Source organism: Trichosurus vulpecula, chromosome 6, assembly GCF_011100635.1.
Source record: "Trichosurus vulpecula isolate mTriVul1 chromosome 6, mTriVul1.pri, whole genome shotgun sequence".
NCBI lineage: Eukaryota > Metazoa > Chordata > Mammalia > Diprotodontia > Phalangeridae > Trichosurus > Trichosurus vulpecula.
In genome coordinates, this window is record NC_050578.1 from 151764 (window position 1) to 163640 (window position 11877).

Consider the following 11877-nt stretch of genomic DNA (forward strand, 5'->3'; position numbering starts at 1 on the left):
GGCATGTCCTTTTCCCTCTGTGCCCTAGGTACCTCTGGCTGTTTTCTCATCTGGGAGTTTATCCCATACCAGTGAAGTCATAGATTGTCCTCATTTGTGCCTCTTCAAGATTGCAGGGCAGGTTTCAGCTCTGCCGGGAAACACTTTGTAATCAGAGCAAAAGAGAGATGGCCTCCACCCCCTCGATCTCCTTCCCGAAGCCCCCAGGAAGTCAGACATTGTGGGACCCACTCCAGGGGATTCCTGCCCCAGTGAGGGCCTGCCTTAATGGCCACTGAGGTTGCTACCAGTGCCAGACCAGTCCCACATCTACTCTACGAGCCTGGTGGTCCTTGGAATGGGATACTTAATATTCCTGGGCCAGGGCTGTGGAGGAAGTCAGCACCATGGCAACCAGATGGCCAAAGAAAGGAGCCAGGCTGCCCGAGTGACCAGGCATCCAAAAGCTTCTAGGCCCCTGTGCCTCAAGGGTAGTTTGGGTCAGAGGAAGAGTTGGAGAAACCATAGTTCTTTGGAGTTATTTAAAGGGCTGTTTTCACTTCATTTGATTCTGCTCGTGGAGTGGTGAGTACAGATCTTGCCTCAGAACCAGAACTGCATTCAAGTCTGGCCTCAGACATTCAGTAGCTGGATGACCAGGAACAAGTCCTTTCTGACCACTAAGTTCCTCTGTAAAGTGAGGGGGTGGGTGCACTCATGAACCTCTGAAAACCCCCTGCCCCTAGCCCTAAGCCTGAGCACCTGGGATCATGGCTATGCTGCTCACACCTGTCTGCTTGAGCAATTCCCAGAAGCCTCTGGGAGCCTTCCCCACTTGCCCCAGCCTGGGTAAAAAGGCTTCATTCTTCCCTCTCTGGTATGGCTCATCTGAATGTGGGGTCCTCGCCCTCATCAGACTTAGACCTCTTGGGCTCTGAGCTTTGGCAGCCACCCTGTGGTCCACTAGGCCCCTTTGTCACTCAGCCCAGCAGAGCCTCATAGGGACCTTAGACATCCATATCAAGCCTCATGGCCTGACCCAAGGTGGGTTGTGACCAGCCATTGGGGACAGAAGGGTGGTTGGCATCTCCCTCCCCACAAGAGCCTGTTGTGGGCTTGTCTCCAGCATAAGGGCTTTTGTTCTGCAATACTGGCCTGCTACTCTCCTCTCCATCCTTTTCCTCCATAGTACACGTGTAGACAATCCAGTATGCTCCCAAGCATAAGCCTTTTGTAGGCATCTCCCCAGGGCCAGGCTCCTAGAACCACATCAGAACAAAGAAAACGTTGTCTGCTACATGCCTTTCCCCAGACCTTATATGTTAGCACATGGGGCAGGAGGTCAGAAAGTACCCAAGCGGCCCTTGAAGTTTCAGGCTCATTAGACAAGCCCAAACTGTCACAGGCAGGTCTGCTGACTCAGGCTATGGTCCCTAATGACTCATATAAGCTACGGACAAACAGACCCTAATTGTCCTGGGATCTGCCAAAACATCCTTCCATGTCTCCAAGGACATAGGCCACATGGAGACACCATTCTAGCAGTCACACAGGTGACCCGACCTCTGGAGGCCCCATCTGTCATCGGGTTGGGACCCTGGAGTTTTAGAATGTGCCCAACTCATCTCAAAGCAGCTACCCCTGTCACACCTCCAGGCATGGTGGCCAAGTGAGACAATGCTACCTATGAGGCACCATGAATGAGGTCAGTGGAGAGCCACATACTGGGCATGAGCCCAGTAAGTTACATGTAAGTTACACAGCCCCCAGCAGCAGAAGATGGACCATCAAAAGGAAGCTTGACCAGCAAAGGAAGGTCATCGAACGTCAGGTCCACAGGAATCCCAAGTCTGATGGTGAAGTCCCCTGGGAACGACTCACACCCACAGCAGTCATGCAGGGGGAGAAGATGGAGAAGTGCTGGGGTGCCCCTGGGGGAGGGAGGGCCCAGCTCATTGAGGAGGGGACAGAAAGAGACAAACAGGATCAGACCCTTTGAACTCCCCAACACAAGAATTAAAAAGTCCACAGCCAGCACTAATGCAGACTAAAGGAGCAAACCTGAGAGCAGAAGCTCAGCTGGGAGGCTGCTGCCTCCCTTTAGGGCTGAGGCACCTGGAAGTCTGGCTGGACCTCTCAGGGAGGAGGCTGTCTGCTGCAGGGTCCCAGCACTGGTGCTCCTGACCTGAGACCTTCCACAGCAGCATGTGAGCCATGGATCTGTGTGTGGAAGGCCACACTGGCAGCTGGCAGCCCCGGGGTTTTACCCAGCTGTGAGAGAAAAGACAGAAACCCCGTTGTCCTGGGCTGGGCAAAAGGCCTCCTTGGTTCTTGGGTAGGGAGAAGCAAGGAAATGCTGAGAGGCCCTCCACTGGCCATTTCATGGTACACATTCCTCATACATCCCAGCCCATCTGTCACAGCTAAACCATAAGACATGTACGGGTTGTTTTGGTAATAACCAAATAGCTCTGGAGGTGGGGGTTTCTGCAGGCATTGGATAGCTCTTCCATTCCCCCACGTAGATGATGAGAAGGTGAGGAAAAATCAGAGCAGGAGATCTGGGCATTGTTCCTCCCCCTGCTCAGCCCTGTTCCTGGCCCCTTCCTAGGGCTATGTGGTTAGACAAAGGCTGATCCCAGTTCAGCAGCAGCTCTGTAGACCCCCAATTAGATTCCATACCTCGAATCATCCAAAGGAACAAAAACAGCATCAAAGTCATGACCTTCCTCCAGCCGCATTTTCCCTTCCACGTGCTTAATAGGTACTTTTTGATTGATTGGGTGACTGATAGGAAGCTCTCAGGTATCAGTCCAAAGACTCATGCTACTTTAGGCCCTCAGTAAAGGACAAGACTGACTTGTCACTTCCCTACTCAAGAAGCCCGTATCTTCCTCTTCAATACAAATTCAAACTCCTCTGTTTGGCATTTAAGGCCCCAGCCCATCTGGTATTCCAGCCTGACTTTCCAAACCTGCCTCCCAATCACACCCTCTTTTGTTTAAACCAACTTGTTCTGGGTACACAACACTCTACATCCTGCCTCCATACCAAGCTGTCCCCCATTCCTGGAATGCCCTCGCTCTTCACATCTGCCTCTTGGAGTCCCTATGTCTTTTACTTAAAAAATTTTTTTAAATTGTTTTCAGTTCCAAATTCTCTCCCTCTATCTCCTCCCCCACCCATTGAGAAAGCAAGAAATATGATTCCTGTTATACATATACAGTCATCTAAAACATTTCCACATTAGTCATGGGGGGGGAGTTGGGGAGGGGAGCAAGAAAAATGGAGTGAAAAAATTGCTTCAATCTGCACTTACAATCCATCAATTCTCTCTCTGGAGCGGGAGACTATTTTTCATGAGTCCTGTGGAATTGTGGTGGATCATTGGCTTGGTTAGAGTTACCAAGTCTTTCATAGTTGATGATCATTACAGTAACATTGTGACTATGTGGATTGTTCTGGTCCTGCTCCCTTTGCTTTGCATTAGTTCTTACAAGTCTTACCAGGTGTTGCAACAATTCAGCTAGCAGCTGCTGTGGGGGTGAAAGACCAACACAATCCCAACAACAAGAATGCTGCCAGCACAAATTCTTTTGATTTGCTTTACTAAGGAAAGCAACGTTAAGAGGTTAATCTTATTTCAATCCAACATACAAGTATATCATTCACTTATTTCAGGAGAAAAAGCCCACACCCCGAACTTCAGAGCAAATACAAACAAATTACAAATATACATTATAAACAGACCAAATACAATTCATAGTTACCAAGAAGGCATCAACATCTGGGTTCACGAGCTGGGGGGCTCTTAACTACAGCTGCCCAGAGTCTCCACATCAACACTCCTCCAAGAGTGAGAGCCCCAAGCAAATAGCTCTGTTCTCTCTTTTTATACAGTCTTTGGACATCATCAAATGTCATCTGAACGACCAGAACTTAGGTTTATACTATTGGCTCTCATCTTAGCAACTCCCCTTAGGGCCCTGAGGGCTTCGTGACCACATCGGCTTAGCACCTAGTAGATAAGGGTTTCGGCCTGGTGCTTTGCACCTAGTAAGGCTCAATCAAAGACACTTAATTTATCATTCTAAAACAGTAAGAAAAGTCCCACCTTAGTTACCAATGCACCAGGTTTCTCTGAAACCATCCTCGTTGTCATTTTTTACAACATAATTGTATCCCTTCACAGTCATATGCCACAACTCTCTACCTCTTTTCGAAGCTCAACTCAAGTACTCTCTCTTTCAAGAGGTATTTTCCTGATGCCCCCACTGCCCAGCTCTTGGGAAGTCACATTGTATCATGCCTGTATTTTATTGTGGTGTGATGTGTCTGCCACACTGTAACCCTTCCTGGGGCATAGGTGAGGCTCTGGGAGGGCTCACTCCCTTGTTCCTCTGCCCCCCTCCCACCCACCTCCCCAGAGAAGGACATCTACCACTCAACGTTAGCTCAAACTCTCTCAGAGTGCTTGGTGTGACCCGACTTGGGGGGAAGTATGAACTTCACCCTCACCAGAAATTCCTTAGCCCCCTCTAATGTTCTTTCCATTTCCATAGAATCAGTCAACTACAACAACACACTTTTTGAAAGTAAGTTTTTAATCAAGTCAATAAACATTTATTGAAGGCCTATTATGTGCTAGAGACTGTCTTATGAACTGAGGATCCAAAGAAAGACAAAGAGGTCTGCCCTCACAGAGCTTATAATCTAACAAAGAACATTTTGTAAATTACTGATTTCTTCAGTTTCTACATTATCAAAGTTCCACCCATATTCCTCTACTCTTAAAACAATGATTTTTTTTAAAGAAAAAGGAAGAGTTTTAACCTCTCAAGTTCTAAAAAGTCATATGCAAATGAGCTATGGCACCATAACTCAGCTTCCAAGCACTTCTCTGTTCTCAGAAAGATGCTCTCAGTTCTCTACACCATCCTACTACTGGTCTGGGTCTCACATTTAACTGAAAACTTGTATTTCTTCACACATGGATTCTAAGTTTTTCACACACAAAAGTTTCTTTTTTTTAACTGGAAAATGTTTTTACCGTAGGTGCAGTGGGAGAGCTGGACACAGTTAAGATGATTCCAATTTTGTTGGCAACATCTAAAGCATTATAGTCTGGAGCAAGTTGGACATAGGCCTTCTCTCCATCAGGCTCAGATCAATGTGCTCACCCTGGCCACTATGATGTCATACAGCTTCTTTATTACCTGCTTGATCTGTTGCTTGTTGGCCTTGACATCCACAAGGAGGATGAGGGTGTTGTCCTCAATCTTCTTCATCACAGACTCAGTGGGCAAGGGAAACTTACTCTGAGGGGCACTTTTCTGAGGGTATTTGAGCTGCCAGCAAAATCTTGGTGCTTTGGTCACCAGAAGGCAGGGGATGTTCTGATCTTTTTGTGGCTACAGACACCCTTCCACACCACCTTCTTGGCCTAACATCTTGGACTTGGCTTCTGTCCTGGGTGGGGGAGGGGGGGCAACCACTTCCTTCTTCACCTTCAAGGACATCTTGGGGGAAAGGCAAAAGTTTCTTTTCCCAATCAAACCATTTACATAAATGGGGCAGTACTTTATATCCTTCACAGGTTGATTTAATCCTTTTACTTCACTGGAAAGTTTATTTTCTTCCCCTTTCTTTTTAGAAATTGATTATTTATTTTAACATACTTTTCTTTTTGCATTTTTAATTCTAAATTCTCTCCCTCCTTCCCGCAACTCCCCAATCCACTGAGAAAACAAGCAAAATGATATTCATTATGCATGTCAGATCATGCAAAACCTATTTTCACAGTCACCATATTGCCTAAAAAAGTGAGAAAGTTATACTTCATTTGCAGAGTTCATCAGTTCCCTCTCTGAAGGCAGATAACATTTTTTTAAAGATCATAAGTCCTTGGGAACTGTCTTGTTGTATTGATCAGAACAGGCAAGTCTTTCACAGTTCATCCTCATAACAACATTGCTGTTACTGTGTATAATGATCTCCTAGTTCTGCTCACTTCACTTTGCATCAGTTCATAGAGGTCTTGCCATGTTTTTTTGAAACCATGCCCCCGCCCCCATCATTTCCTACAGCACGGTAGTATTTCATTGCAGTCATATACCACAACTTGTCCATCCATTCCCCAATCAATGGGCATCCCTTCAATTTCCAATTTTTTGCCACCACAGGAAAAAATGTTGCTATAAATATTTTTTGTGGCTATAGCTCTTTTTGCTTTGATCTCTTTGGAGTACAGATCTAGTAATGATATTAATGAGTCAAAAGGTATGTATAGTTCTACAGGGCATAGTTCCAAATTGTTCTCCAGAATGATTTGACTAGTTTATAACTCCACCAGTTTATCACCATATCTATTTTACCTCCAGCATTTGTCATTTCTGATAGATGTGATTTGGTCCCTCAGAGTTGTTTTAATTTGCATTTCTTTGAGTAATTATTAAGAGCATGTTTTTTCACATGACTATAGATAATTTTGATTTCTTCTGAATGCTGCCCATTCATATCCTTTGACCTTTTATCAATTGGGGAATAGCTATTATTTTTATACATTTGACTCAGTTCCCTATATATTTGCAAAGTGAGGCCTTTATCAGAGACACTGGCTATAAGCATTTTTTTATATCACTTCACCGTACCTTTTAGCATAATGTCATTTCTCTTATTATCCCTTTTAATTAGGTCTACTTTTGCTTTTGCTTTGCCTGAAGCCATTATTGCTACCCGTGCCATTTTTTCTTTATTTCAGTTGAAACGCTAGGTTCTGCCCTGGCCCTTTATTTTAATTCTGTGTTTCTGTTTCCAGTGTGTCTCTTGTAAACAATGTATTATTGGATTCTGGTTTCTAATCCGTTCTGCTCTCTGCTTGAGTTTTATGGCGGAGCTCATCCTACCCACAGTTATGGTTTCTACTTGTGTATTTCCCTCCACCCTATTTTCTCATGTTTATCCTTCTCTTTTTATTCTGTCCCTCCTCAAAAGTCTGTGTTGCTTCTAACCATGGACTCCCTTAATAATTGACTCCCTTTCATCATCTCCCTCCCAAATCTCTTACCCCCTTCCCCACCTTTTTCCCTATTGAGCCAGGTAGATTTCTATACCCAACTGAATGTATAAATATGCATTCTTCCCTCTTTGAACCAATTCTGATGAGAATGAAGTTCAAGTATTGCCCCCCCCCCTCCAATTTGATCCTCCACTGTAAAAGCTCTTCCTTGAATGTCTTTTTTTGTGATAAAATTTTTTCTACCTCTCCCTTTCCTCTTTTCCCAGTGCATCACTCATTCTCACCCCTTAATTTTTGGGGGGAGGGAGATACTTCCAACATAATTGACTCACACTTGTGCTGTCTATGTAGACCCCTACTAACAGTGCTCAAAATGATGAAGTTCTTGGGAGTTACATGTATCATTCCCCCATATAAGACTGAAAACAGTTGAACTTTATTGAATCCCTTATTCTTTCATGTTTACCTCTAGTGTGGTATTGGAATGTCACATTTTCTATTCAGCTCTAGTCTTTTCATCAAGGATATAATCCTAGCTCCTTTGTTTTCCAGAATGTCAAATTCCAAGCCCTTTACTCCTTTTACATGGAAGCTGCTAAATCTTGTGTGATCCTGACTGTGGCTCCATGATATTTGAATTGTGGTTTTTTTTTTCTTTTTGGTTACTTGCAATATATTCTCTCTGACATGGGAGCTCTGGAGTTTGGCTATAGTATTCTTGGGAGTTTTTATTTTGAGATCTCTTTCAGGTTAATGGTAGATTATTTCAATTTCTATTTTACCCTCTGCATCTTTTGAGGCAGTTTTCCTTTCTAATTTCTTGAAATATGATGTCTAGTCTCTTCTTTTATCCTGGCTTTCATGTAAGTCTTTCAGGTGGTCTGATGATTCTTAAGTTGTCTCTCCTTGAAATATTTTCCAGGTCAATTGTTTTTCTGATGAGATATTTCACATTTTATTCTATTTTTTTCATTCTTTGGACTTTGTTTTATTGTTATTTCATAAAGTAATTAGCTTCCAGTTGCCCAATTCTAATTTTTGAGGATTGACTTTCTTCAGTGAGCTTTTGTGCCTCTTTTTTCCATTTGGCCTAATCTGCTTTTTAAGGAGTTCTTTTCTTCAGTGCATTTTTGTGCCCCTTTTACCATTAGCCAATTTTATTTTTTTAAGTGTTACTTTCTACAATATTTTTGTGCCTTTAAAATTTTCACCAAGCTGTAATTTTCTTACATCACTATCATCCCTGCCCCCCACCACCAATTTTCCCTCTACTATTCTTATCTTTTTTTTTAAACTGTTCCAGGAATTGTTGCTGGACTTTATCCCAAGTTGCATTTTTCTTTGAGGCTTTGCTAGTAGCTGTTTTCACATTTGTTTTGTCTGAGTTTATGTCTTGGTCTTCCCTGCCACCTTAGTAGCTTTTTATAGTCAGGTTCTTTTTTTTTGTTGTTGTTGTTTGCTCATTTTTTCCAGTCTATTTCTTGACTTTGAACTTTATGTTAAAGTTGGGCTCTGTTCACCTGTGGGTGGGAGGCACCAGGCAGTCAAGTCAAGCCAACAAGCATTTGTTAAGCACTTGCCATGTGCCAGCTGCTGTACTAGGTGCTGGGGATAGACATAAAAGCCAAAAAAGAAACCATCCCTGTCCTCAAGGAGCTTTCCCTCATGTGGGGGTGGGGCTGCACCAGCAAAGGCCAGAATGACAGAATCCGAGCCCAGAGTAGAAGTTATGGATGGCTAACCTGGGCCCTTCCTCAGAAATGGGGGCTCTGAAAATTGGAACACTAATGCATTGTTGGTGGAGTTGTGAAATGATCCAACCAAACTGCAGAGTGGTTTGGAACTATGTCCAAAGGGCTACAAAACGGTGCATACCCTTTGACCCAGCAATACCATTACTAGGCCTGTATCCCAAAGAGATCATAAAAATGGGAAAAGGACCCACATGCACAAAAATATTTATAGCAGAAGTTGAGGGGATGCCCATCCACTGGGGAATAGCTGAACAAGTCGTATACAAATGTAATGGAATGCTATTGTTCCATAAAAACTGATTGTTATACTCTGCCCCACCCCCAGACCCGGATATAAATTTAGATGTGGATTTATTCAAGTGCATGACTGTTTGGAGTAATAACTCAAATCGAACAGCCCCGAGCAGGGGAAGAGAGAGGGAAAGAACACAATTTGATTTCCGTGGAGATGGGAACACAAACAGTGGGAGAAGCTGAGGGAGGGTTATTTCCGTGGAGAAGGGAACACAAACAGTGGGGTCCGTGGAGATGGGAGAGAAAACAGTGGGGTGAGCTGGGACAAGAAGAAGAAACTGGAGGTGGGGCAGGGCATAACATGATGAGCAGGTGGACTTCAGAAAAACCATGGAAGACTTATATGAACTGATACTGAATGAAGTGAGCAGAACCAAGAGAACATTGTACACAGTAATAGCCATGTTGTGCAGTGACCAACTTTGATAGACTTAGCTCTTCTCAGAAATGCAAGGATCTAAGACAACTCCAAAAGACTCAGGATGGAGAATGTCCACATCCAGAAAAAAAAAAAAAACAACAACAACAAAAAAACAACTATGGAGTCTGAATGCAGATCAAGGCAGTCTATTTGTTCTCTCTTTCTGTTCTTATTGTTTCTTTTTTTTCATGGTTTCTCCCATTGGTTATAATTCTTGTTTACAACATGACTAATGTGAAGATATGTTTAATATGAATGTATACGTAAAGCGCATTTAGGGTTATGCCATCTTGGGGTGGGGGAAGGAAGAAGGGAAGAGAAATGAAGAGAAAATTTAAAACTCAAAATCTTACGGAAGCGAATGTTGAAAACCAAATAAAGAAATGGGGGTGCCAGGAAGGACTCAATAATGGCACAAAGGGACCAGAGAAGGATGCTCTGAGGTAAGGTGGCCAGAAGTGGCAGGGAACTTGGTGGGTGAGAAGACAGCAGAGGCGCAATGGAGAGTTGGAATCAGAGTTAGGCAGAAGGAGGAGATAGGGTAGTATTAGAGATACTCACATGTTATATAGCCACCTATACTGCATTACACACAGTGCATTTACATTTATAAGATAAGAGGCAGCTCTCCAACACTCTAAATTGCAGAGAAGGTGCTGGCCTGCCTTGGTAGAGGGAATAAACCATCTGGGAGACAGGCCTCAAACCCACCAGGGAGTTGGGGGGGGGTGTTTACCCCAAGCATGTGAAGACTTCCTCCTGAAGAATGGTCCGATGAGAACAATCTGTTCCAACGGCCATGGGTGGCTGAAGCAGGCACTGTGGAGCGCCCAGAGCTTGGTGAGACGTCAAAGACTCCAAAGTCACTTACTGCATTCTGGGTCATCACCGGTCATGTTGACTTGACCAGTCCTGCCACTTGACTTCGATGACTCTAGAAGAGAGAGTGAGGCTGATGATTGGGCAGCTCTGCCTCACTTAAATCCAATTCACAGTAAAAGTCAAGACACAAGACCATGATGTCACTGATCCTCTTTGAAGGACAAACAAGACCCGCCAAATGTATCATTGGCCTACTTGAAACCAGGTCTTCCATGACTCTCCATCCACTAGGCTACACTGCCCCTCATTCTTCATGCAGCTGATCTAGTAACTGCCAAGCCTCTGGGCTTCTTTGGTACTGTCTTCCCTTTCAATGGCACGGTCTAGGTTCAGAATTAAAGAGAACACGGATGGCCCCAAAGGAGAGGAACGAGGACATCCCTCCTGCACACATACACCCCCCTTTACAGAGGTGGGTGTCTATGAGTGGGGAACATTGCAAAGATATTTCAGATGTTTCAGATGCATCGATCAGCCTTGCTCATTTTTTTTTTCATTTTCTTTTCTCCTTTTGAAAATCTTCTTCTTTATAAAGAATGCCTCTCTGGGAGGGGAAAAGGAAGGAGATGGAGAAATGTAGGCAATGTGAAACAAAAAAATACTATTGTAAAAATAACAAACGGTAGAATTTTGTAGGAATCGGTCAAATTCCCGGCCATTGAAGGAGCCACCTTCATCCGCATCTTCCAGCGTTCTCACAGCTCACAAACATCCGAGTTGTTTCACGCTCATTTTAGTCTTAAACTCTCTAGAGAGACACAGCCACGCAGTTCGCCATCGCCATCAGACTTGGGTGACCTTGGTGAACCCAGTTTGCAAAAAGACCAGTCAGTCTTCAACAGAGGTAGATTGGCTGGGAAGTGGATGGTGCCCAGATGTGGAAATGTCTGACTCTGCGTGATGCCCTCGGGGCTTCCAATAGCCTTCAGGGTGCTGTGGAGGCACTTCTTGGACACAGTGTCTCTGGATAGGGCGAGCCTTCCCCGAGGGCACCGACTGATCCACGGTCTCTCTGAGGGAGGAGCAGGAATAGACGCCACCTAAGACACTTTTAGTTGGTTTGCTTTTCACCAATAACACGTGATAGGATCCCCCCCACAGACACATACAGGGGCCACGGGGCTCTGGGTTATGTTTGTATTTTTATCTTATGTCAATCATCATCACTGGCCCCATTTGCGCCCGCGGCCACTGGGAGGCCACACAGCCGTCAGGAAGACCTGGGTTCAAATCCTCTGGGCCTCGGCCACAGGATCCTGGGTGGCCACGGGTTGCTCTTCTATGCGCAAGTGCTCTAAATTCCTCCCCAGGGAAGGCGGAAACCACAAAGGGGGCGGGGCGAGACTAGGACGGTAGCTGCGCCTGCGTGATGTTAGCCCGTTAATTGGGACTAGATGTCCCTGTGATCCGCCATCACAGTCCGCCGATGCGCGCGCAGCATCATCTCCACAGCGAGCGGGACCCTGGGGGAGGAGCGCCCAGAACAGAGGGCGGAGGAGGGAGGAGGGATGTATCCGAGCCCCACCTCA